Source organism: Mus pahari, chromosome 6 (genome assembly GCF_900095145.1).
Source record: "Mus pahari chromosome 6, PAHARI_EIJ_v1.1, whole genome shotgun sequence".
In the NCBI taxonomy this organism is placed as follows: Eukaryota; Metazoa; Chordata; class Mammalia; order Rodentia; family Muridae; genus Mus; species Mus pahari.
In genome coordinates this window covers 99,803,071-99,827,715 of record NC_034595.1, presented here as the reverse complement: position 1 = coordinate 99,827,715, position 24,645 = coordinate 99,803,071, and the positions used below count along the sequence as shown (strand labels likewise).

General features: G+C 51.3%; 1 protein-coding gene across 3 annotated transcripts in view; it reads right to left on the bottom strand.

Moving 5' to 3' along the window:
* The window catches only part of Casz1 (castor zinc finger 1), a 150,068-nt gene that overhangs the window by 101,087 nt on the left and 24,336 nt on the right, over window positions 1-24,645 (bottom strand). For all 3 annotated transcript variants that reach the window (XM_021199989.1, XM_029539898.1, XM_029539899.1), the window contains exon 2: window positions 15,400-15,542. The gene's annotated coding sequence lies outside the window, so the exon portion shown is untranslated. The remainder of the gene's footprint in view (window positions 1-15,399; window positions 15,543-24,645) is intronic.

Here is a 24,645-nt window from a genome sequence, read left to right as displayed (position 1 = left end):
AGGGCTACACAGAGAAACCCTGTCTCAAAAGAACAAAAACAAAACAAAAACAAAAACAAACAAACAAAAGAATAAAGCTCCATCCACCCCAGGAAAGTATTTGAAAAAGGAGAGGGCGGAGAGAGCCAAGTCAAAGCACTGGGCCTATGAGATGCTGCGTTGGAAGGACAGGTATCAGACACCAAATGCCTGGGACCCAGAGGACACCAGTCTGAGGAGAGTGGGCTGGCATGACGGGGCCCGTCCAGCGGAGCTCAGGCTGGGAAAAAGAGAGAGACTTAGCTATTTACGGGAAATACATTTGCTGGTGCCAAACCTTTGGTTTTATTGTCAGGGGAAAAAAAAAAAAAAGAAAAGAACAACCCAACCACCGAAACTCACCCTCAACTGAGAATTCACAAGGAGGGAAACGATTTCCCCACCAAACCAGTTTTATTGGATATAAATATCTAATTATTCCTACCAGGACCTGGAATGCCAGACATTTTGCAGTTTTTATAACAGGTGTAGGAGTCTTTACAAACGACTTTATACATTTTATATATATATATATTTTATAGCTATATATTAACAACCCCGATTTAAATTTCATCTGAATTATATTTTGCTTACTAGGCAGGATTTTTTCCCCCCAAACCCTAAGAGGCTAGAATGTTCTGGCACTGTTCCTGTGCACACTCTTTCTTGGGGTGGAGGTTTATCTTCTGAGAAACAATGTACCAAAACCCACAGGCACAGGAATAAGGCCCCCCCCATTGCCCTGCAGTGCCATCTGTGCCAGTGCCCCCTCCCCCAAAACCCTTCATAACCACGGGGCCCAGGGCTCTGATCACTACTTCATTTGGGACACAAACGCCACGTCCCAAACAGACAAAGTACTTAGTTTTCAAACACAGAGCCCACGCTTACACTTCAGATAGCTACACAAGGCCTGGGTCAGCTTCTCACAAGGCAAGGATCAAGGATGAGGGTGGAGAGCCACAGCTGGGTAGAATGGGGACAGCAAGGCAGGAGGGGAGAAAGGGACAGGGGGAGTTGGCTTTCGGGGGGGAACTAAGTGGCTCAAGCTGTCACCTGCAGGCCCCCCTTCACCTTGAATTAACACACTGAAGTTCTTTTGTGTTTCCTATAAGCACTTTTAAAGTGACACTGAATTCTCTACCCGGACTTGAGGCTGTACCTGGTACCAACTCCAGAGATCGGGCAGGCAGCCTGCTCTAGGCTGGCCTGAGTCGGAACGTCCCCAGCCCAGGCCTGATCTCCCACCACTTCTTGCGATACTCTCTTCCAACATGTAGAAAATAAAACTGAAGCTCTTAACTTCGTGGATTTACATCGCCAAGGCTGAGTAAAGCTATGGAGAAGTGGGTGAGCCCTGGCTAGGCCGAGGTGGCCTGGGCGGTGGAGAGAACTGTGTGGTCTTGGGCATCTAAGGAAGCCTGGATAAGGGGCTGAGAAAGCACCCAGTGAGTGCCACAGAGGCCAAAGTCCCCAAATGAGAGATCCTGGAGTTCCAGGAGCACATTGATCTCTCAGGGCAGAGGGACAGTAAGAGCCTGGTAGAGACCAGAGGATCCCAGGGACGCAGGGAGCAGCCAGGGTCAAGGGAAACTATTCCTTGACGCTGGAGGCCCAAGTGAGCCATGTGACTTTGACTGATATTTAGGGAGACTTTGTCCAGGGGCTGGTTGTCCCCATAAACAGTGAGAAAGACACGGCACATCCGAATGGCTCGCTCAGGCTTATCAATTCAGAGTAAGGGCTCTAGGTTAAACAGAGCCTGGAGCTTCACCGGAGACCCTCCAAAGGATGCCCACAATCTTCCACTTGGAGACCTGAGCTCAGGGGGATGGGCGGGGGCCGGGGGAGCCGAGAACAAACAGCAGCCACAGGAAGAGAGTTGAGCATTTCAATTATTCATATGCCAGATGGATTCTTTTCCTGCCTTTTTTCTATAAAAATGAGGAGGAGGGGGTGAGCAGGTCTCACAACAGTCTCTGAAATGGGGGGAGAAGGGGTAGGGGACACTAAAAGAGAAGCTAAGTCCCCTCTGTACCCCTCATGAGCCCCTGAGCCCCCCAGTGCCCCCAGCAGCAAGGCAGGAGGGACCCAGTGTTTTCTATGACAGGGGCCAGAGCTGCCCTTTAGGTTCCCACAAGCAGAGAGCAAAAAGCAAGGGAAATTGCTGAGGAAAGGGAGGGTGAGTGAGAGAGGAGCCGAGAGCTTAGGGTGGAGGGGGGAGAGGCAGGCAGAAGAGGGTTCTGACCTTCTGTGAAGGATATAAAAAATCCAGCCGCCTCAGGGGACACCCAACTATCTAGCATATTGCTGTTAAAATGTCTGCAAAATTTAATACACTTGGCATACCATCTAATCAGTCCTTGGAAGCTCAGGCACTCTCGTCCTCCACAATTCCAGCTGCCTCAGACCTCATACCTGGGGGCTCCCGCTCCTACCCTGTCCCCAGAATAAGGCAAAGTTGTTCCCAGTACATAATACATAAAAAACAGCTACTCTGGCTTTTAGAGTGTATTTCGTCCTTATGCATGTCCAAGGTTTTTAAAAGGAAGGGTGTGTGAGTGTGTGTGTGTGTGTGTGTGTGTGTGTGTGAGAGAGAGAGAGAGAGAGAGAGAGAGAGTCAGGCATATCAGAGAGAGTCAAGGTATGGTCCTGTCTTAGGTCTCTGGTACCTAGGTTTCTTAGACTATGGGCAGGTATATGGTGACATGTTCTCACTCTCTCCACGGAAGCCATCCTGCCATCCAGCCATCCACCTGACAGCTCTTATTTAAATAGCTGTCAGGCACACAGCAGAGCCTTCTGGGTGGGTACTCCAATGTAGGCCTATCCACTGCCTGCCTCCCCTGCACCCTAGTATCAGACTCGGGCTTAGGCTCCGCCCATCCGTCTACCCACTCACCTCCTACCCTCTATAGCATTACACAGGCCCTCTCCAAAGCAATCTAAGAAATTTCTAGATCTATTCAGAGAATGAGTTGCCTTACCTTCTACACAGCAATCAGAGCCTGCTTTGACCTGGTTTGTTTTTGGCAGGTCACCGTTTGCTTTGGCTTAACAGGAAGAAACCTCGCACAGCTACTTGCCAGACCTGGGGCATTGACTCCCCAAAGCTTGTACCCTCCACCCCGAGAAAACAGTTCTTTCCAGTCCTCTTTGTCCATTTCTGATTTCCTCGTCTCTGAATGACCTAAAGCCTCAGGCCTGGGTTTGGATCCCCGGGCCCTGTCTCCTCTAAGAAGTGGCATCAGAAAAGCCACTAATTATCTCTGGCTAGAGGGCTTGGCTATGAAGTGGGGTGACCACACCTGCTCACACAATGGTTAGGCAAATTAAGGTGGAAAAGGGTCAAAAAGCTTTGGGAACTTGACCATGTGCTCCTTTTAGAACTCAGGTGTGTCAGCAAAGAGGAGACATGAGGCTGGACGGTGCAGGGGCTGGTGCTGGTGGCTTCCTCCCTCCCCGTGGAGCTGTGGCAAGACATCTGCTTACAAAGAGCAGAGGAGCCTCGGGCATGCCCACCCCTGCCCCGCTCGCAAATGAAGAAACTGGGACAGAGTCAACAGATGACCTACCTGTTGTTACAAAGCTCCCTGAAGGCAGAGCAAAGCTGAGGACATACTGTCCCCACTGTCCAGGCCTCTGCCCTGGCCAAGGAATGAGATGGGGATAGTGACAAGGAGGTAGGAACTGGAAAGGGACAGTGGGAAAGTTGTTGTGAGCCTCTGACCTACACACTCACACTCACACACATACTCACAGACACACACTCGCAGACACACTCACAGACACACACACTTGCCCTCAGATACACACTCACACACTCAAACACAGACACACACTTACACTCATACACACACTCACACAGACACACACTCACACAGACACACACTCATACAGAGACACATACACTCACATTCACACAGACACACACAGAGACACATACTCACACACACAGACACACTCTCTCACACACAGACATATACACTCACACACATACAGACACATACACACACACATACTCATACACACATACACACACACAGAGCAAAATTAAAGTGAGAACAAGTAAGGAATATCTTATCCCGGTTCCATCGAAACTTATTTAGGGCAGAGGGTAATTGCCAAGGCTTCACATAAAAAGCCAACCACAGGCTGTAAATGGCTCCAAGTCTTTAATTAGACCCCAAGGAGAAAAGAAAACATTTGCAAAAAGAAACTGAAAGCAAGAGAAGCTTCCAGAAGAGAAGACCACAGGACCCCTTCTGCCTTCCCCAGCTCAAATGCCTCAGCGCCCGCTGCTGGAGGCAGATACGGAGGGGCCGAATTGTTCTAGACCGTTCCTAGGGTCTGCCTATCTACATTCCAGCCCACCGAGGCTGACCTGTCGCTGGGCACCTGCCTCCTGGGAGAGTTAGAGGCTTCTACTGCATGTGACAGAGTGAGAACAAGTTGTAGAGTTGCTTTGACTCACCTGCTGGCCTGCGCATCAACCCCACACACAGGCCCGACTCTTCACCCGTGGACCTAGTCATCCATAGCACTGTCTCTCATTCCTGAGGTCTCTCTTTTCCTGGCTATCATGACAGTTCTTTCTTTTGAGTCACACATGCCTGGGGGGCTCAGGGCCACATAGACAAACAGGTAACCCCCGGCATCTCCTGTATGATCCATGCCAGGCAGATACAAATGTTCAACAATCCTCGAGCTGACGGGGCCTGACGGGAAGGCCAAGTGACAGCCTACGCCATTTCATCAAAACAGGACAACCTCATATCCTACTCCCAAATCCCTGCCCAGACCCCATCCTTGGAGAAAAAAGCAGGGACTGAGAAGACACTGCCCTTGGGAAGGCGATAGGTGTGGACGCTCTCGTCTCTCCTATAAATTGATGCAACTCAGGTGAGCCAGTCCCACAGATGGGGCTCTAAACGGGCTGGTCTAGTACCTGCTAAACTCTGGCAGAAGCCGGAGCCCAGTCCTGGGTGTTGCAGAGTTGGGGATGGTGAGATGGGCCAAGGGTCAGAGACAACTAAGGAGGAGGCCTCCCGGGAGTCAGGGCGGCAGCCATCCCTCATTTAGTATCTTGTGAAGTCCTACCTTGGGTATTTTAGAGAACACATCCTTGCAACTAAGCAACAACTGTGCTAAGCAACAACTGTGCCCATTTCGCAGGGGAGGGCAACAGAGTCAAGTGTGGAGAAGGAACAGCCACATATCTATAAACAGAGAGCCTGCATTAGCACACAGGGTGGCCAGGCCTAAAGCCATCTTTCCCCTTATCCCTCCTGACAGCTAGTGGCCCCTGTCTTTTGGTTCTCTCACAGTGGCTGGAATGTCTGTGCCTCGCTCAGCTGAGGTATAATGTGAGTGACGATCATGACTTCGCTGTGCCTCTCACCAAGCTGTGCTGAACCATGCTCAGCCATAACATAATAGGAGAAATGGGTGAGCCAGCCCTTCTAGCACTGGGGAGGCAGAGGCAGGTGGATCTCTGTGAGCTCGAGGCCAGCCTGGTCTATAGAGCAAGTCTCAGGACAGCCAGGGCTACATAGAGAAACCCTGTCTTGAAAAACCAAAACCAAAACCAAAAATAAAGAGTTGGGAGAGTCAGGTCCCTGGCAGACAGCAGACGTCCTGCTTACTAACATACTTCAGGTTCCATCCGTGTTCATAGATGGAGGTGGGGATGGGACTGCTACCCTGTCCTCAGGGTGGGACCATGTGGAAGCTTCACTTTCCCGTCCTCTACACTCTTCCCTTCTTTTCTCCCTACACTGAAAGACTCTAAGAAAACCCCATTTCCAATCTAGCCAGATGAGGCCAAAACAACCCCAAATGGGCAGGCCCACGGTGAGAACCTTGTTTGGTGGAAGGCTGAAGGCTGAGAGGGTCTCTGAGGGGGCCCGAACTTCTTTTCTTATGCTCAATTGATTTTGACAGAGGCTGGAGCTCCGTGAGCATCAGGGACTGAGTCTGCCCCTGCTGCTCTGATATGTTAAGGGCGACCCGGCAGCCATGTTTGCTGACGTGAACCCCAGACAACCGAGGCCTAGCTGCTCCTCCCTCCAGGAGGTCTCCCGTGGATAGCAGATGGTACTTCGGAGCTGTAGGAGGATGCTGACTTGCGAAGGCATGACTAGCCTTCCAAGCATGTCTCCCTACACAGGAGTGTCACACGGATAAAGCGGCAGGGTCCCAAAGGCAAGAAGCTCAAAAAAAAAAAAAAAAAGGCAAGGCTAAGCAAAGACTGAAGCGTCAGCTTGGCGAAGCCTTGGCATCTCTAAGGTTCGGGAACCTCTTCCACGACAAGCCTCGTCTCTGGGGAGAGGGTACCAAAAGAGGGGACCCAGCAGCTGTGTGCTACAAGCCCCAGCTGCTGAAGCTAGCTTACACTCCTGGGTACCAGGTTTGCCTTTCTACTTTGTCATCTTGAGATGGCTTTGGGTATCCAAGGCTTGCCTGGAACTTGCTATGTAGCTGAGGATGACATTGAACTTGAGATCTACCTGCTTCAAGGGCTGGGGCTACAGGTAGGCACCACACCCCCATTTCCATGCTGCTGGGAACGGTCTCCCAACTGGGCCATCAGGCTTTTTTTTTTTTTTTTTTTGTAAAATGGATCCGAGTGGGATGTCTCAGACACTGCTGGAGCTACCACACTCGCTCACAGCATGCAGACTACGCTAGTTGGGCTTCCATGACGGGGCTGCTGCTTCCTCACAGGCTTCACGTCTCTAAACACAATATAGAAGACTCTCTTTCGGACCGGGCTTGCAGGAAATGAGAGAAGGCCGGTTAGTGGTCTAGAAAGCCCGTGGATCAAAATGAGTGAGTGAGGAGGAGGAGGGCAGGGGAGATTTGATTAGAAACTCTGAGGTGCCTGACCAGTCTGTGGGAACCCCAGTGACCTAGAGCTGGCCCCATGTGCTCCAAGACACGGGGACCTGAGCGTAACCAGATGGAAGGTGGTCACATGACGGGACCTCCCTGGTCACGTGACGGGACCTTTCTGGTCCTGTCTCTCGGAGGATGATCTTTGGGGTGAAGCCTATTTATCTAGGGCAGCAAGGGTTAACACTGGGGCTGGGAGAGGCCAGGCAGCGCGGAGCACTCCCTGTTTATTAATAAGCTATTTATCACTAGCTTTGCTTTTAATGCCATTTGGGCTTAATGTCGTTAATGAAATATAAATACCCATGCTAACGATGTCGGTCAGAGGCAGCACGGGCAGCAGACGGCTCAAGAACCAGGGCCAAACCGCTGGGCGCGCTGGGGAAGAGGCTGAGAGCTCGGGAAGCGGAAGAGGTTCCCACCAGCTCAGCACCCGCCCCTGCCCCCTCCAGCCCCTTCGGCTTCCATCACAAGACTCTGAAGCTGGTGGTGCCTGCCGGGAAAAGCTGGGAGGAGGCAGCTCAGGGGGCCTGGGAGGGGAACCCTCCAAGGGTGAGGATGGGATGGCTGTTGAGTCCTGCAGAAAAGAGCCGGGCCCAGAGAGCTCCCACCTCGGGCACTGCCCTCCTGGCATCAGGCCCCTTGGCTGCTGGAAGCTGGACTTCCACCAGCTGGCGGCCAGCCCTTCTTACTACACTGAGCGCCCTGACCACGGGGAACAGAGCCAGGGTGACAGAGGTCACCAGAGGGAGCAGTTAGGTCCCATCGAGTTTTCCAATAAAGATTTTCAATTCTGGCACCCAGAATGACACTCTAGGCAGCCCGGCTCTCTGGATGGCCTGCCCTTCCTCAGGCTGGTACAGGGATGCTCCAAGATCTTGGGAAAGCAGGTGTCCAGAGGTCTGAAGATGGGTATCTCTGTTTAGTGCTCAGAGGCCTTGGAACATGGAGGTAGCCCTACATAGCAGACTTCTGAGTCTACCTTAGTCTAGCCCCTCCCCCACACTTAGCCATGTCTGCCCACCTCTTTTGGGCTCAGAACAGAGCCCTTAGCATCCGATACAAACTATCCCCAGGGACTTCAGGCATACCTACCGCCAAGAGAAGGCCGAAGCTTACTCCTAGGTAATAGTCTCTCTGGGGAGAAGTGACCACTGAACATTGCTTCCTGCCCGGGAGTCAAGATGCTCCCAGTGGGACTTACTGTCCACACATCCAAGAATCACCTGGATACAGGATGAGAGATCCCACCAAGTGACAGCCCTTTACTTCCGACGTCCTATCCCTGGACAAAGCCAGTGGAAGTCACAGCGACTCCAGTACCACTCCAGTCCTCAGACAGCTCCCCAAGGAGTCTCCCCTCTTTCTGAAGGAACCTCAGGCTTCCCTTGAGGGGAAGCCTCAAAGCTTCCAGACCTCTCCAGGCCAGAATGGTGTCAGGGGAAAGACTGGATGCCCAGGGAAACATGCAAGTCTAATACATGAGGAATGCTCTTTGAGTGTAAGTATATCCCAAATATCACATGGGATATACTTAGGCTAAGAATTATTTGCTGTTTACCCGAACTTCAAATTTCACTAGTGGTCTTGTACCTTAATTGGCTAACTCTGGCAATGCAATCCAGCTAGTCAGCAGACACATCTGACAGGTGGTGAGTTCTGGTGTGTGACAAGATCTCAAAGGGCAGTGGACAGACGCATCCACGCATCTCTGCCCATCTTGGGAGAGCAGACTCCCTTCAAGAAGCTCTTTACCTAACTGTCCCCACCCTGTCCTACACTGCCCTGTGTCACTGTTCACCTATGGTAGGTCCCCTCCGCCCGTATCCCCTCAAAGTCACCTCCACGTCCCTAAGGAGCACAGGGCTCGTTCGCCAAGGCTTGGTAGAGCTCAGCTCGGCAGCTAATCCCCTGGGTGCCTCCTGTCAGATTATTAATTAGCTAAAGCTGATCGGTCCTAGAACAACAGGCACTCAGGCTCCAGATGAAGCAGGCCAGGGAAGCTGGTTGGGGGCTACTTAAAGTGACAAGACCCTGTTTGTGAACTTGCTTCCTGGGAGGAGACTGAGGCTGGAGATAGATGGGGGTGGGGGCAGACAGACACCTGTGTCCACTCCCTGATGAAAGTGCGTGGTGGCATGAGAGATTCATTACCCAGGGGACCATGAGAGAAGGAGTCCGACAGTTGAGGCTTGCGTCTTAATAAAGAGCCGCCGCCTAATCAGATCATGTCTCTCAGAGCTCCTCAAAGACTCAAATTTCACTTGGGAAACGGAGAATAAAACAGAATTCTCACTACAGTGCAAAATCTGTAGGATCCTCACCCACTCCAGGATCACGGGCCTCCCGACTGCCCGCCCATAGGTGGATGGGGACAGGCTCTTGCCTCCAGGATCTCACAATTACTACTCCCTCTGACGGAATGAATGGCTCTTCCCCAGATATTAATCGGCACAAATGGCGACCTCACCTCCTGTTTGGCTCCATCTCGGTGACCCTTTCTCCAGAAGCCACACCTAAAGTTACACACCAGCCGCCTCCCCCACCCCCTTTCTTCCACTGTTGCCTTCAGCGCAGGTTGACGACGCCAATATGCATCTGTTTTCATCGTTACTATTTGCTTCTCTCCACCAAATGAAAAGTTCCAAGAGGACAGGCATCATTGGCCCTTCCGTTCACTTCCTTAGATGAGGGGTCTGAACTATTCAATACGGTTGAAGGAATGATTGCAAAGAGGAGAGGAGGAAGCAAAGGTCAGAGGTCAGGACTGAGCACTGCTCCATCCTGTGGGCTCCTGTAGGACCCGTTTTCTCTGATCCCCGCCCCCCTTCCTGGGTCCTGTTCCCGCCCTGTGGAGCCACTACATCCCGCTCCTACGTCCATTCCACTCACGTGCACTTCTGGTCTTCTGACAGACACCCTGGAGCTCTGACCCCTTCCCAGCGGAGACCTCTCCTCTCTGCCCAGTGAGCAGTGTAGGGTGGGCCACTAGTGACAGAGGTAACATCAGGACTCACAGCTGCTACCAGGGCCCAGCTCAGCTGCTAGCAAACTCCCAGGTTTGGATTGTTTTGACTTGAGTCGGTGAAGCTGAAATATTGAGTCACAACGGCCCGAAACTTCATTACCAGCTCTTAACATAGATTACTAAGGGAAAAAAAGTTGCTTTTAATTGCTTTTCCCGATTAGCATTTCTGGAGGAGAAAGTCCTATGTAAATATATTCCCCTTCACACCCCCCACTGTGGCCGGCGGCCCGTGGGGTTCCCAGACCTAAGCTTCAAGGTACAGGGCCAGAGGAGACTCCCATTTCTGAGAGAGGCCAAGGAACAAAACTGAAGAGAACGCTGGGTGAGGACCTCCCCAACTAGACCTGATGGAAGCAAGCAGGGAGTGAACTGCATGCGGGCAGCTGGAAGACGGGCTGCCCGACTGTCCTACTGGAGCCTTGACTTGGTCCCCACACCTCCATACTTAGGGACTTTCACCTGCGCCAGGGATATACCTCGGTAGATTCCAGAATTAGATAAGTCAAGGGGCCAGGCATGTGGCACATGTCTGTGATCCTAGGACATGGGAAACAGAGGCAGGAGGATCTTAAGTCGGAGGCTAGCCTGGGCTATGTAGTAAGAGCCTATCTCAAAAAGACAAAATACAGCTGGGTGCCGGTGGCGCATGCCTTTAGTCCCAGTACTTGGGAGGCAGAGGCAGGTGGATCTTCTGTGAGTTCCAAGATCACTTGGCCATGTAAAGGTGAACCTGACGACCTGGATTCGATCCCTGGGACCAACGCAGGGGAAGGAGGGACGATTCCCGCAATCTGTCCTGTGAAGCACCCATGTCACGAGAACCATGACGACTACCCTCCAAGGTATTTCTAAGCAGGGCAGACAGTGCCTGTCTTCCCTGTTTTCCCTTGGCCCAGTGCTAACCGGGATTCAGGGATTCTCCCTGGGAAGGCAGGAACACAGGGGAAACTGAGAAAGAGGACTGTCAGTGGGTACTTACATCGTAAGAGCATTCCCACAGATAAGAGAGCGTTCTTATCCAGAATGGAAAGACAAAGACCAGTGACTCTTGCTGAACCATCTCTTCATCACACACCCACTCTCCCTAAGGGGGTCCCACAGAGCACCCCCTCTCCCAGGAGTAGCGGAGACAACCTACTTCCCCTCCCAGGTACCTCCCTCTGCCAACCCCACCCTTCTGCATCCTGCACCTGCAGCTGTGTGCTGGAGCAGCCTCCCGTCAGATCAAAGCTCCGCAGAGTGCTATTAGAACTGTCCAGTCCAGTTAGAAGCGAAGGTCACGGATCCAGTGCAGACCGTGGAGGCAGAAAGCAGAGAAGCCTCCCACTCATGCAGAGACACAGGCTTGTCCACCCAGATCCACCCTGCCCTAAGGCAAGCAGACACACCCAGAACAACCAGCTGACACCCCGTCAGACTCAGACAGAAGCACCCGCTGTGAGCCTCTGTTATCCCCCACCAGCCCCTACCAGCATCAGCCTCCCCCTCTGCTCCATCCCTCAGCCTCCCTGGAGGTCAGGCCCCTAGAGCTTCCTGGAAGGCTGAGCTGCTGTGCCACATATTGCTTCCCACTTGGGACACCCTCCTACGCCCCCTGCAAGATGTCACCAGCCTGCCCTTCCTGTCACTCCCTCTGGAGGTCAGGCCTCCTGAGCCTTCCTGGAGGGCTGAGCTGGCTCACATCACTGGAGATGCGGTAAATACTCATGGGACCCAGAAGCCCGCAATGACAGCTTTCCACTCACCCAGCCAGACCTCTGGCTTGCTACTGGGCTACATGGAAGTATCCAGAGCTGTGCAGAGCCCCCACGGGATGTCTAGGATGTCAAGGGTGACGTCATCATCATAGCATCACAGCCAGGAGAACCGTAGCCAATCTAAACTAGACAGGTAACGCCAGGATACAGGGAAGGAAAGGTCTGCGTCAGAGGCCTCAAAAAATGGGAGAGGGTCTGGGTTCAAGTCTCCCGGTGTGCCTACAACAATTCATACCTTTCTATATGGAAAGAGCATTAGGATTCCTGTCATCCAGATGGGCAGAGGCTAAGCTGGCGCTGTGTATATGTCTTAGCTAACCCACCTATCAGCCCTTAGAGACACTCATCTGAGGACGTGTGTGGCCAGGAAAAGGGCAGAAGCTCAGCAGCTCAGCTCTGGTGACACAGATCACACTTAAAGCCACAGGGAAGGAAACCGGAAGGACATTCAAGCCCCATGAAGAACCCGTGGTGGGAAGGTCTGAATCGGCTACACTGTGCAGCCTTAGAGCAAGTGGACATCGACAGTAGAATTCCTAGCAGCCAGCATGACTCCTAGACTTCCTTCTCCCCTAACGTACAAGAGGTGAACACCCTGAGGTAAAGAGACGCTGACGCAAGGGGAGCGCAGCACGTTCTAGGCATCCCAGGGCCCTTTCTTGCCCCTCCCGTTCAATGTTCAATGCACTGGCTAAGTCACACCGGCTCTTCCTCAGAGCACAGGCAGGCTCTGCTCCCTTCCCAACCTCCCCCCCCCTTCTTTTCATCCCAGTCGTCATCCCCCTGCTCCAGCAGCTGCAGCCAGTGCTCCCCTGACTCCTGGTGTGTCTTCCACTGCTGTCCCTGGGATGATGCACTGTCCCCAAGACACTCTCAGCTGTCTTTTAAAGCAAGCCAGATTACTTTATTTCCCCAGGGGCATCCCTTCACGTGTCCCCTGGTGCACAGAGAGCTGCAGATCCCAGCCCTCACCAGCCACCCCCCAGCCACATGATCTGGTCACTGATATAGTTAGTTTTCCACACCCGGGGACCTTTAAATCACTTCTGGTCTCTCTCTGCAGGAGTCTCCTGCCTGATCTTCAGGCCGCTGTCCACTTCACATCTTTAACCTCTGCCACCAGCCCCTCAGAGTCTGGCTCTGAGCATCCAGCCCCACCACGACCAGGATCTCATCACCTCATCTTATTTCCATTTGGCCCGAACTCTGCCGTGTTTGTTTTTTTTCTGAGTGTGGTTGTTATCACCTCTTCTGTCAGAAACCTATGATGATGGCAGGGGCTTCTCGCTCACGCCATCCGCTGGGGAGTGAACCAAAGTGACTCTGGGGAGTGACTCTACGCCATCTCTGGATATTTAATATAACCAGATCTTTTGCAAAACCTTCAGAAATGGGGGAAATCTAGACCTGAGCCGGAGCTAGAGCCAGAGCTAGAGCCAGAGCCAGAGCCAGATGACGTCTATGGACCTCAGAACATGCAGACTTTTCCCCTGGCCCACACTCCAGTGAGGCACCGTGCCATAGAGGACCCCAGTCCACGGTCAAGTCGGCTGAGAAGGACTGAGTCAGTGAGCCTTGACATTCCCTCTCCGAGTCTTCAGAGTTCCCAAGCTTCATTATCAAAGCTGGAGACAGCCGATGCCAGGATGCAGGAGTCCCGAGGAGCCTCTTGGGCCCATACACTCTGCTGGGTTGCTAATCCCAGCGGGCATGGCCCCTGGGAGTAAACAGTGAGTGGAAACTTCAGAAAGGGAAAAACTAATGGGCATGTTTTGCCCAGAGAAAGAAGAAAACAAAAAAGTGTATCATAAAGAAAGGTGACGGCGCACATCAGCCCCGGAAAGGGGCTTCACGGGTACCTGAGCAGTCTGCTAGTGGCTGGGCACTAGCCCCAGAAAGCCCTGGGGAGGGACATGCAAGGTTCTTGCCTTCCCAATATTCTACTTTTCCAGTCAGTCCAGAAGATCCTAGGGAAGCAATGACATCGTATGCAGGGCTGGAGAGGTGGCTCAGCAGCTAAGAGCACCTGTTTGTCTTGCAGGGGACACGGGTTTGATTCCCAGCACCCATGTAGCAGTTCACAACCATTGGCAACTTCAGTCTCAGGGGATTTGACACCCTCTTTTACTTCGGAGGACACCAGGCACACACACAGTGCACAGACATACAGGCAGGCAGGCATATAAAATAAATAAAATAAAAATAAATATTTTTTAATTAAAAAAAAATAATAATCAAGATGCTAGCACCAGACCCAAAGAAGTCTTTGAAGCGGCAAACTCTCCACCCAGCCTTTCTCCAGCAATAGTCTAAGCAGCCCCAATGCTACTGAAGGATGAGAGGACAGTGGTGACACACCTTGAGTGCAGATGGACCGGTTTCTGGAGCATGATCAAGCTAGATGTCAGGAAGAACCTTCTCTGCCACTTTAGCAACCAAAGGCTACATTTGTGTCTGATTTGCAAGTTCCTGGGCTATGTTTGGGATTTCTATTCTTCCTCAAGGAACCCCAGCTTGAAATGAAGTAGAGCTGGCAGCTTTGGGGACCTTGCAAACCCTAGATGAACACCAAGGTGCTCAGCTCTCCAGCCTCTACCCAACTCTTTAAAGTCCAAAGTCACACACCAAGCTATGGCAGTGCACACCTTTAATCCCAGCAGAGGCAGGCAGATAGATCTCTGTGAGTTCAAGGCCATCCTGGTCTACAGAGCTAGTTCCAGGACAGTCAGGACTACACAGAGAAACCTTGTCTCAAAAGACAAAAGAAAACAGAAATAAACAAACAAAGGTGAGTCAGACTGCAGAGGGAAAGGAAGTGCAGTCCCCTCATGATACCCATGGAGTCAGAGAATACAAACAGAGAAGCCAGGGAGGCTGGCTGTAGGTAGTTACACACAGGATGGGTGCCCTCCAGCCTTGCCCTCCCCAGTCAATCTTAACCCTTCCTACTCCAGACTCCATTCTAAGACTATGTCCATCAATTGTGTGAACACTTCTTCTCTGAGCTGGTTCTCTTGAGTATACTGCTAGTAACCGATATGCCCCCAAGAACTGCTGTTTGATATTCACAGGCAAATATCTGACAGTACAATGACAGATACTCTCTGTGGCTGGCTAAGTGATTTGTTATAGGCAAAGGGCTATTTTCATGCCCTGATCAAAGGTACCCACATCTTGTCCACTAAGGAAGGTCTAGCCTGGGCTGCAGATAGCCCTAACAGGTCATTTCCCAGGCTAGCTTCTCCCACAAACAAACTCAGGACAGACTCGAGAGTCTGTCTGTGTGCACGCCAGCCGGTGTGCAAACAAAGGCCACACCTGCTGTCCCCACAGTGAAATTCAGAATGACTCAACACCTTGATTTTGGAGTAGCATCAGATGGGGAAAGGGCATCCCCTGAGATATCTGCCCACTGTTGTAGCCTTCAAGGTCACATCACTGGGATTGTTGGAAGGACTCTTCAAGGTCAATTGTACCAACTTCTCTATTTCACGGGCGAAGTAACCAAGACCCAGAGGTGGGGCAAGAAACAAGTTGGATGGCAAAGCCAAGGCTGAAATGCAGGTGGCCATGTAACCCTTTCCCCTTCTAAGGTACATGAGCTACTGGGGCACAGTCCAGTGAGAGAGGTAAGTCTAAAGACTGAAGTGGCATTCCTCCAACTGGCACTTCCCAGAGCACCTTGGGAACCAAGAGAGGTACCTTTGCATCCCAAGAGGCCAAGGTCCGAAGTCCATTCCAACGCACACCACCGGGGAGCTGCAGGGTCCCCCGGAGAAGGAGGAGTGGGTGGCTCAGGCAGGTGGGATGGAGAGGGTCTGCCTTCCTCAGCAAGGTCTGTGTGCCTGCCAGAGAGGAGAAAGGGCAATAGATTAAGTTTCTGAACTGGCAAGATGGTTTAGCTGATAAAGGCGCTTGCCGGCAAATCTGATCACTGGGTTCAATCCTCCATACTTGCACCACGGCATATGTGTACAAGGGTGGGTATGTGTGTATATGTGTGTATGTGTATGCACATAATACACACAAAACAATAAATATAATGGAAATATTTCAGACGACTAGGTTATAGCTGGGTCCCACCAAGCTACCACACGAGAGGACAATGGGGAAAGTCCCAGAATTCTGTGCAGCAAGCAGCCAGTGAAGCAGGAGTTTCTTGGGCCCGCCTTGCCAATCAGCAGATGGCATTGCCTCTGTGCGTGCCATGCCTGACTGTGTAGCCAACGTGCCCTTTGCACAATTATCAGCCACTGGCTATAAGGTGTCGTACCTAATAAAAGAATCAAGCAGGGAGAGACCATTCTAGGCTAATCAGATGCCACCCTGGGTAACGACAGAAGGATCACACCCAAGGTTGGGCATCCAGGGCGTGGGGTGAAAGGTCAGCCTGAGCGTGGATCAGGTCAACACTGGCAGCAGATCAGACCCATGCAACAGAAACAACCAGTGCTGGCTTCGCAGGCCCCTGCTCTTTCCAGGGTTCTGTTGGTGAGCTCCTGGTTGCTCCCAGGAACGCACTGAGCAGCCTCGCAGAAATCTAAAGAATTACAGGTTTCACAGGTGGCTCTGCAGCCCCTGCCCCAGGATGGTGAATTTGATCTCTTCTCCATTTCCCTCTCTGCTCTGCTACGGTGCTATTTCATCTCATAGACAGGAAAGAGGGCGTGATCACCCTCCAAAGAGGCTGCTGGAGCAACTCCTTTGTGATAGGTGCTGAGCCAAAAACAGTGGCCTAAAGAAAGTCGGAGCCCCACGACCGCCAACCTTTGTGTCAATTTAAGCAAATATTGTGGCGTTTCCATAGTGATTCCTGTTTTGAATATCCACTTCGCTCACTTTCTAAAGGGCTTTTCCTGTTTGCATTTCAACTTGAAACCTGTAAATATTTTCAGCCTTTTTAGGGAAAAAAAAGAGAGAGAGAAAGAGAGAGAGCACCCAAGTACGTGCAAATACAAACACACCAACAAGTCCACAACTTCTCAGGCGTGCAGCCTGGCTTCGTGCACATAAGGATGTGGGCCATGGAACCCTGAGGGTGGGTGTTCTCCTTATCCACTCTCATACCCATCCTGCATCTAGAACTGACGCTGGAATTTGGGTCCTCCATCTTCCTGGCTGTGGGCTAGTAGCATCTCATACATACACAGTGGCTGTGTGTGTCCCCTGAGCGGCTCATCCCTGACTGCACGGTCTGCCATGGAGCAAGCAGCAACCTGGTTACGTTTCTGATGTGGCCCAGCCATCAGATTTCTCAAGGAGCTCTCCCTGGGGTATGTGAGCCCCCTCCTCTCCTGACTCCCAAGGCTGGGTGAGCAGAAGGCCAACTTCAGCACCAGATCCTCCTCTCTGCTGTGACAACGTTTCAGGACTCCCTGGGGGGAAAACTGGACTGGAAGGTGACAGCAAGCTAGGGCTGGATCGGCCTGGCTCCCATCCCACCCTCCAGCATCACACAGGGTTAACAGTGTGTTTCCTGGTTTCCATGGATTCCCGCCAGGCCCCTAATGTGAGTTTCGTGTGATTTGGGGGAAGTGGATTTCCTTTGTTTTCCAGTTTGGGAATTTTTTTTTTTTCTTTAAAAAAGAGGAAAAAACACTTTAATGGGAACTTCAGGGCCACTGGGAGATGTACTCCTTTGGGTTCTGAAACTCCCTCGCCTGTGAGTCCAGAATTGCCTAAAGTCTAGGCAGATTTTGACCCTGGCAAAAAAACATGGCTGTGGGCCTTGGATTGTAGGCAGATTGTACCCTAGACCCACCTTCCTGTGGTGGTCTGTGCCCCACTATCCTACCAACAGTCAGTATCTAACATGGGAGCTAACACAGGTCAGTCTAACCCTCCAGTCTCACACACTGGGCCATTCACACTTGCCCAGGCAAGAGGCCAGGAGAAGCCTCCACCTCCCAGACAGGAGTTCCACTACATGCTAGAGGTGTCCCAGAGCCTCATGTTCTAGACAAGACGGGTTCCAACAGGGTGGGGGGAAAGGATGCTCCAGACCCCAGGGGCCTGCCAGGAGAGGAGCTGAGTAAAGGGTGCGACTGGGCCACCTCCTCTTCTATTTTCCCCATTCCTTCTGCTGTTGCCCAGACTTCCTAGGGCAGCATGACCTTGTTCCAAGACTCCCCAAGCAAGTGGCCTGACCCGGTTTACCAAACCAAGGCATGGGCCCTAAAGCCTTCCAAGCACCCCGGCCCTCCCACACCTCAGGCCCCAGGGCTGAGGCTCCAGTGTCGGTCAGTGGGTGCAGAGCTTAATGGATCTCTAATCAGACGCCCAGGTGAAGAGGTTAAGAAACCAAACACAATGACAGACAACCCTGACGTGGAGATCCCAAACCAGGCTCTGAGGCCGGAGAAGGGGTGGGGTGGGGGGTGGTCTGATGGCTTCCCTGGAGGCAGGCAGTAGCCTAAAGGCTTGGTTTCCTCACAGATCAGGAAGGACAAAGAAGAAAACAGCAGGAGCCATCTTCCCTCCCACCCAACAGCTGCAAGTCAGCAGGAAAGGCCCCAGAAGCCCCCCATCATAACTACCCTCTTCTTTTAAACCTCATCAGAAACCTTCCGGATTCTCTCCCAAGGGGACTCGTAGGCCCCTCTGCTCTGTTCTCCGTGTATCCGTCCTCATGACATTAAACCCTACACAGAACTGGAGTAATTTGTTCACAAGCCTGTCTTCACTACCGGATTCTTAACTCCTCAAGGGCAAAGCCCAGGTCTTAATTATCTTCGCGTCTCCGGCACTTAGCACAACAGCTGGCCCACGGTGGGCGGCATAAGTGTTGGTGGAACTGAACTAGTCCCTGATTTCATGTCACAACCAGATGAGTCCCCAGCAGAGTGCTCCACTGGCCACTTTCACACTCTGGTCCCCTGACCCCAACCTGTCTGCTGGTCTCTCCTCCCCCATGAGCCCACTTAATTCACAACGTGCTGATTTGAAGGGACTTCTGAGCACCTACTGTGTGCCAAGGAGGAGAGGGCATAGTGGGTGAGTGCCAATTGGCTACATGAGGACGGATGGTATTAGCTAAGTAGATTAATTCAACAAGCACGGTGCCAAGTGTTCTACACACACGATCACGATGAATCTTTATAACACAAAGGCAGGAACAGTATGGGCCCAGGCTAAGCACAGAGATACGAAGTGACCAGCCAAAGGTCACACAGCTCACAGGTATGGAAGCCAGGGCAGGGCTGGTGACCCATCTAAAGGTCTCCCTCCATTCTGCCCATGACCTCAGCACTCACCCTCATCCAGTGTTTGGGCCCCTCCTAGCTCTCACCTCTCCCTGCCTGGAGACAGGGCTCCAGCAATACAGCAGGACTGCCTGGAAGCACATGGACTTTGCAGCCAAAGGTAACGTCTGTGCTCAAGTGTCCTGTGCAGGCCTAATAGGGGAAGGAAGGGAAAGAGGGGCACCGGGATCTATCCGGTGAACGGGCTCTCGGCTGGAGACCTGCCCATGGCTAGGTACGATGATGGACAGGGCCATGCTACTTCAAGAGGTCCTTGAGGGTGAGACAGCTTCTGCTCCTGCCCAGATAGGGGAACACTGATGATCTTTCTCCTCCGTGGAGAGGCAGAAATTATCCCACCCTAATGAACACCTGCCTCAGGGTGTGGGCTTGGGGAGCAAGGCTAATGTGCCCTCTGTTTTTATCTTAGGCTAGTGTGTGCACCGGAGGGAGGGAGGGAGGGAGGGAGGGAGACACCCATCATCTCTTCAAAGGAGAGAAGACACAGAGATGGCGGGGAGAGATCTACATGAGCCAGGAGAGATGGTGGAGGATCCGCTGGGGTGGGGAGAGGACAGAGCGCTAATGAACAGATTTCATAAGCCACCCGGAGCGAAAACAAAAACACAGACGTGCACATTGCCCAACTTCAGGGTTGTATGGAAAAGAAGAAAAAAAAAAAACACAATAAAAAAAATCCACATCTTAAATACAAAAATCCTCCATGATGTGTTGCGGCATGAAAGCGTTCTCCACTGCATTTTTCCTCTGTGACCTCACACAGCCTACGACGGGTGCGCCCAGCACGGCCGGTATTTGATGGTACACACTCAGAGCAAACGCACATGCTTAACCAAAACAAGGGCAGTAAATATTCAAATCACTCCAAACTGGCATCCTGTGGCTTCACGCTCGGCCGAGTTGACTCTGAGAAGGGCCCTTGTAGATGTTAGGAGTGAGACACGGGAGACCGGAACACAGTTCAAATAGAAGGAACCAGAACTCCGAGAGAGCCCAACTCCCAGCCAGACCGCTGGGGGTGGGTAGGGGGCTTCCTATACTTATGGGGGCTACCCTGTAGTGAAAGGGGAGAGGGATGGGGCCCACACATCAATGAGCCCTTGCCTACATATCACTCACCCCCACGGTTACTGTCTGTCTCCTTCTTGTCTCGCCCCTCCTCCTTTTAATTGTTGGATGAATTTACAGAGAACTGTGCCAAAAACAATCAACTCTGGGGAACAGAGTTATACAGAAAAGGGCGTGTCGCCAGAGGGAGATGGAAATCCATGGAAACCACCACCTTTTGCAGAGGCCTAGGTGAAGCGGACCAGGTGGGGGCGTAGAGAAATCTGCTCCTCCCAGAACATAGCCTCAGGAAAGGCTGGAGTGGCTGACCAACTTGAGGTGACCAGATACAGTGTGAAGAGTCAGGAAGTCAAGTCAACCACACACACACACACACACACACACACACACACACACACACACACACGCGCGCGCGCGCGCGCGCTTTATATGCCACTGTATGTACCAGGTCACTGGGCAACAGGCCATAGGGGCTAAGGGCACAAGCTTCAGGACCAGATTGCCCAGGCATAAATCCAAGTTCTGACACTTCTGAGGTGTGTGGCCCTGGAAAAAAAATTTACTTTGCCCCTTCTGTGTCTCAGTTTTTTCTCCATGATAAAATGAAGATACAAATAGTTACTACTGAATCTAGGCATGAGGACTTAATCATTTATTATGGGGTAACATTTCAAGGAAAGGCAAGCACATGAAATAGGTGATAGGTCACAAAGAGAGGCGGGGGGTGGGCAAGAGCGCTCCTAAGCACTGCTATAGCGAAGGGAACAAATGATTGTCGTTCATAATGACTGTGCAGTGTGCACTTGGAGTTGTAAGCACCATCATATACAGTCACCCCCAAGAATCCAGTGAGGTAGATGTGAAAAAGTAAAGCTCAAAAGAGGGCTGGGACGCACCCAAGGTCACACACAAACGGAAACACCAGAACTCAGAGCTATTGGACAGGAGCAGGCCGAGGTGAGGGCAAGCAAGGAGAGAGGCACTCTCCAACCTGACTTGGAGAGATGCGGAGGGGTCCAGGGTGGTTTGCCCAGATGGCATAATAAAGAACCCCTCTGTCCCAGCGTCTGCAGCAGATGGAGCCGGGGAAGATGGGCTAGTAGACTGGGCTGGGTATCCATATTCCATAGGAGGTCGTCCTACCCAGGGCCAACCCCACAAGACCAATGCCACCTGCTGAACTTTCTCTGCCCAGATGGCATCTCAGAATCAGGACATCCCTGGAGAGCAAGTGAGAGTGTGGGCTACCTGACCCCCAGCAACGGACCCATACAGCCTGAGAAAAACCCTTCTTCTAAGTTGGAGTTCCGTGGGGAACCTGAGTTTTGACCTTCTTGGAACCTAGGCAGATCCCTGGGAAGGACAGGTCACGGGCAAGGGAGACCTGGAGGGACACAGATCTTCCCCGTTGAAAACCATATCCAGCGAGTCTTGCGAGCCAAGCCAGAAGCACAAGCTGTCTACCCTGAAAGGTTTTGTCCCCACCCTAGTTGAAGACCAGGCTTGGTGGCTCAGCCTTTCTGCGATCGACCACCCAAACTCATTCAGATATTTCCTCTCACTTGCCTTTTTAAAAAAATTTAATGTTCTCTATAATTCATCCATCCCAGAAGATAATCGATAGAGCCCGTAATGAAAATCTGAGCCATATTTTATGATCCGCTGCGAGCAGAAAGGGCCACATCAGCAGGTCCGTTTTTGGCTCTCCCTATCTGTCTTGCCTGCTGCCCGGGGATTGCTTACCCTGCCAGCCCTGCCCACAGCCCTCCACCCAGAGCTCACACCAGCGGGGCCACGACCCTGGCATCACCCCTGTCAGTCCAGTCAGCAACAGTCACAGGCCTTCCTAGAGCGGCTCCCAACTTGAAACCCTGGTACCCCTACCCTGGGAACACTCCACACCTTCATTCCGTGTCCTCTGGAAGTCCCCAGATTTATACTAGGTGGCATTTCCCACCGAGAGAGACTGCTTTAAGACTAAGGAAGACGATGAGTTAATTGGTAAAGTACTTGCTGGGTAAGCATGGAGACCTGAGTTCAGAGCCAGCACTAGAGCCAGGTATGATGGTGCGTATGTGTAACCCCAGCTCTGGGGTGGGCGTGGGGCTGGGGATGGGACTGGGGATGAGGTAGGGGTGAGAGGAGGTGAAGACAGACCGATAGATCCTTGGGGCTTATTGGTCACCCAGTGTAGCTAATCTCTGGGTTCTATATTCAGTAAAAGGCCATGGCTCAAAACTTGAGGTGAAAGCAAGAGAGAAAGACACACTCTAGTCCCCATACACACATATACACACATGAACACACACATGAATACACACACATATGCACAGCATATAAACAGACACACACAGGCACTACTTAGAAAGTGAAACAAGTGAGGAGGGAGGGGAGAAAGGAGACAGGCTGCCTCTCCTTATCCCAGGCTCTAAGTTCTATCTTGGACCTTCTGGTCAGTGAAGGGTGGGACATTATTATTCATTTTTATTAGCTCCAGCAAATCCTTCCTGTATCTCTTGTCTCCTGCCCTGTGAGGTGAAAGAGTGGACAAGCCAGTCCCTGGGAAGTAGGGGACACTGAGGAGAGAGTTCTGCCTCCTCCTACTTGGAAGCCAATCAGCAGGTTGCCTGCTCTTCCCATAGTCCCTCAACATCTTGCACCAACCAGAGAGCAACACAGGGTAAGTGCTAGGAAGAGGTGACTCTGAGCTAATCCGAGTCCAGAGACAGGAGGGGAGGGGAGAGCGCTCAAACCAATCAGAAGAGTGCGCTTCAGTCACATGACAGAGGACTACAATCTTCTCAGAGTGAGTTCCAGAAAAGATAACCCTGTCTCGGAAACAAAACAAAACAAAAAAACAAAAAAACAAAAAACAAACAAAATCGAAAAACAAAAACATACAAACAAACAAATCCCCGACGCCACAACCTGAGAGTTGGTGGAAATCTTTGAGTAGTAGTGCTTCGAAGGCTGCCCAGCAGAACGGCCAGTTCTGTCCAACGTGGCAGCCTCTGGACACCAAGAGACTCTGTGGCTACCGACGACTTGCAATGGGGTGACTCTGACTAAGGAACTAAATTTTTAATTTTATTTAACTTTAATTAATTTACATTTAAATAGCCACATGTGACCAGAGAGTAACTTGTATTGAACAAGACAGGTTTAGAGGAATAATCTCATTGATGTAAAAATAGCTTTTCTTAATAAAAAATTAAAAACCCTTTTATCCCAATGCAACAGGAATAACCGTTATTAACTATAATAATAGTTAATATTTAAATGTGCTGCGCCATGCCTGGCTCGGTGTTAAGTATCTCAGATGGGTTGTCACACAGAATCTTAACCAACTAAGTATATGGTTACTGTTATTCCCAGTTTATAGATGAGAAAACTGAGGCTCAAAAGTACCAAGTCATTTACCCAATGCCACATGGCTGTGCCTCAATGGAGTCTTGGCACTTCCCTAAACTACTTTTAGCCATATCTGGCCTATTTTTAAATTATTTTCTTTAATATTGAGAAAAATTTATATTTCCTCAGAAGTATAAGTTGTACTAATAGAGGAAATGTATTTTTAAGGATTAATTTTATTAGTTTTATTTTATATGTATGGGTGTTTTGCCTGTATGTATGTATGTGCAGCAACCACAAGTGGGGCATGTGGACCATGTCAGCATGCTTGCCTGGTGCCCAAGAAGAGGACGCTAGGTCCCCTGGAACTGGAGTTACAGACCATTGTAAGCTGCCACGTGGGAGCTGGGAGACAGACCTCAGTCCTCAGCAAGAGCAGCCAGGGCTATTAACCACTGAGCCATCTCTCCAGCCCCCCAAAATGTTTGTTCCTTCGTACATTTGTTTGTTTGTTTTTCAAGACAGAGCTTTTCTATGTAGTCCTGGATGTCCCGAAACTCACTCTGTACACCTCACTGGCCTTGAACTCAGAGATCCACCATCCTGCCTCTGCCTCCCATGCTGGGATTAAAGGCGTGCACCACCGACTCCACTACCACTCGGCTCCAAAGATGTATTTTTAAGACACCCTAAACAGGGCTGGAGAGATGGCTCGGTGGTTAAGAGCACCGGCTGAGGAGGACCTGTGTTCAATCCCCAGCAATCATATGGTCGCTCACAGCTGTCTGTCACGCTAGTTTCAGGGAATCTGACAACTCTTACATAAGACATACATGCAGATAAAATAGTGACACACATAAAATAAAAATAAATAATTTTTTTTAAATAAAAAGACACCCTAAGGGGAAACCCCTTTCCCTAAGAGCAAAAGCTGTAAAGAAGTTACTGAAGCCCCTGATAAGTAGAGAAAGAAAGACCCGCATGCCCCGTGTCAAGAAGGGCCAGCACCTTCAGTGATGCTGGCCTGAGTTCTCCCAGGCACACACATGCCCCTCACCCCTCAGAGAAGGTCCTTAGTGCTTTGGAGATCCCAGTTAGGTCCCTATCTCAAAGGAGGTGGCAAGGGGGTGAGGGGCAGGGGAGGATGGGGGTGCTGGGGTGGAGGAGGATGGAGTGGTGGGAAGCAGACGGGGAAAGTCTGCACTGGTTTCTCACCTTGGACTCTGGCTTCCCACCTCCTCTTGCAGGAACCTAACATTTCATCAGA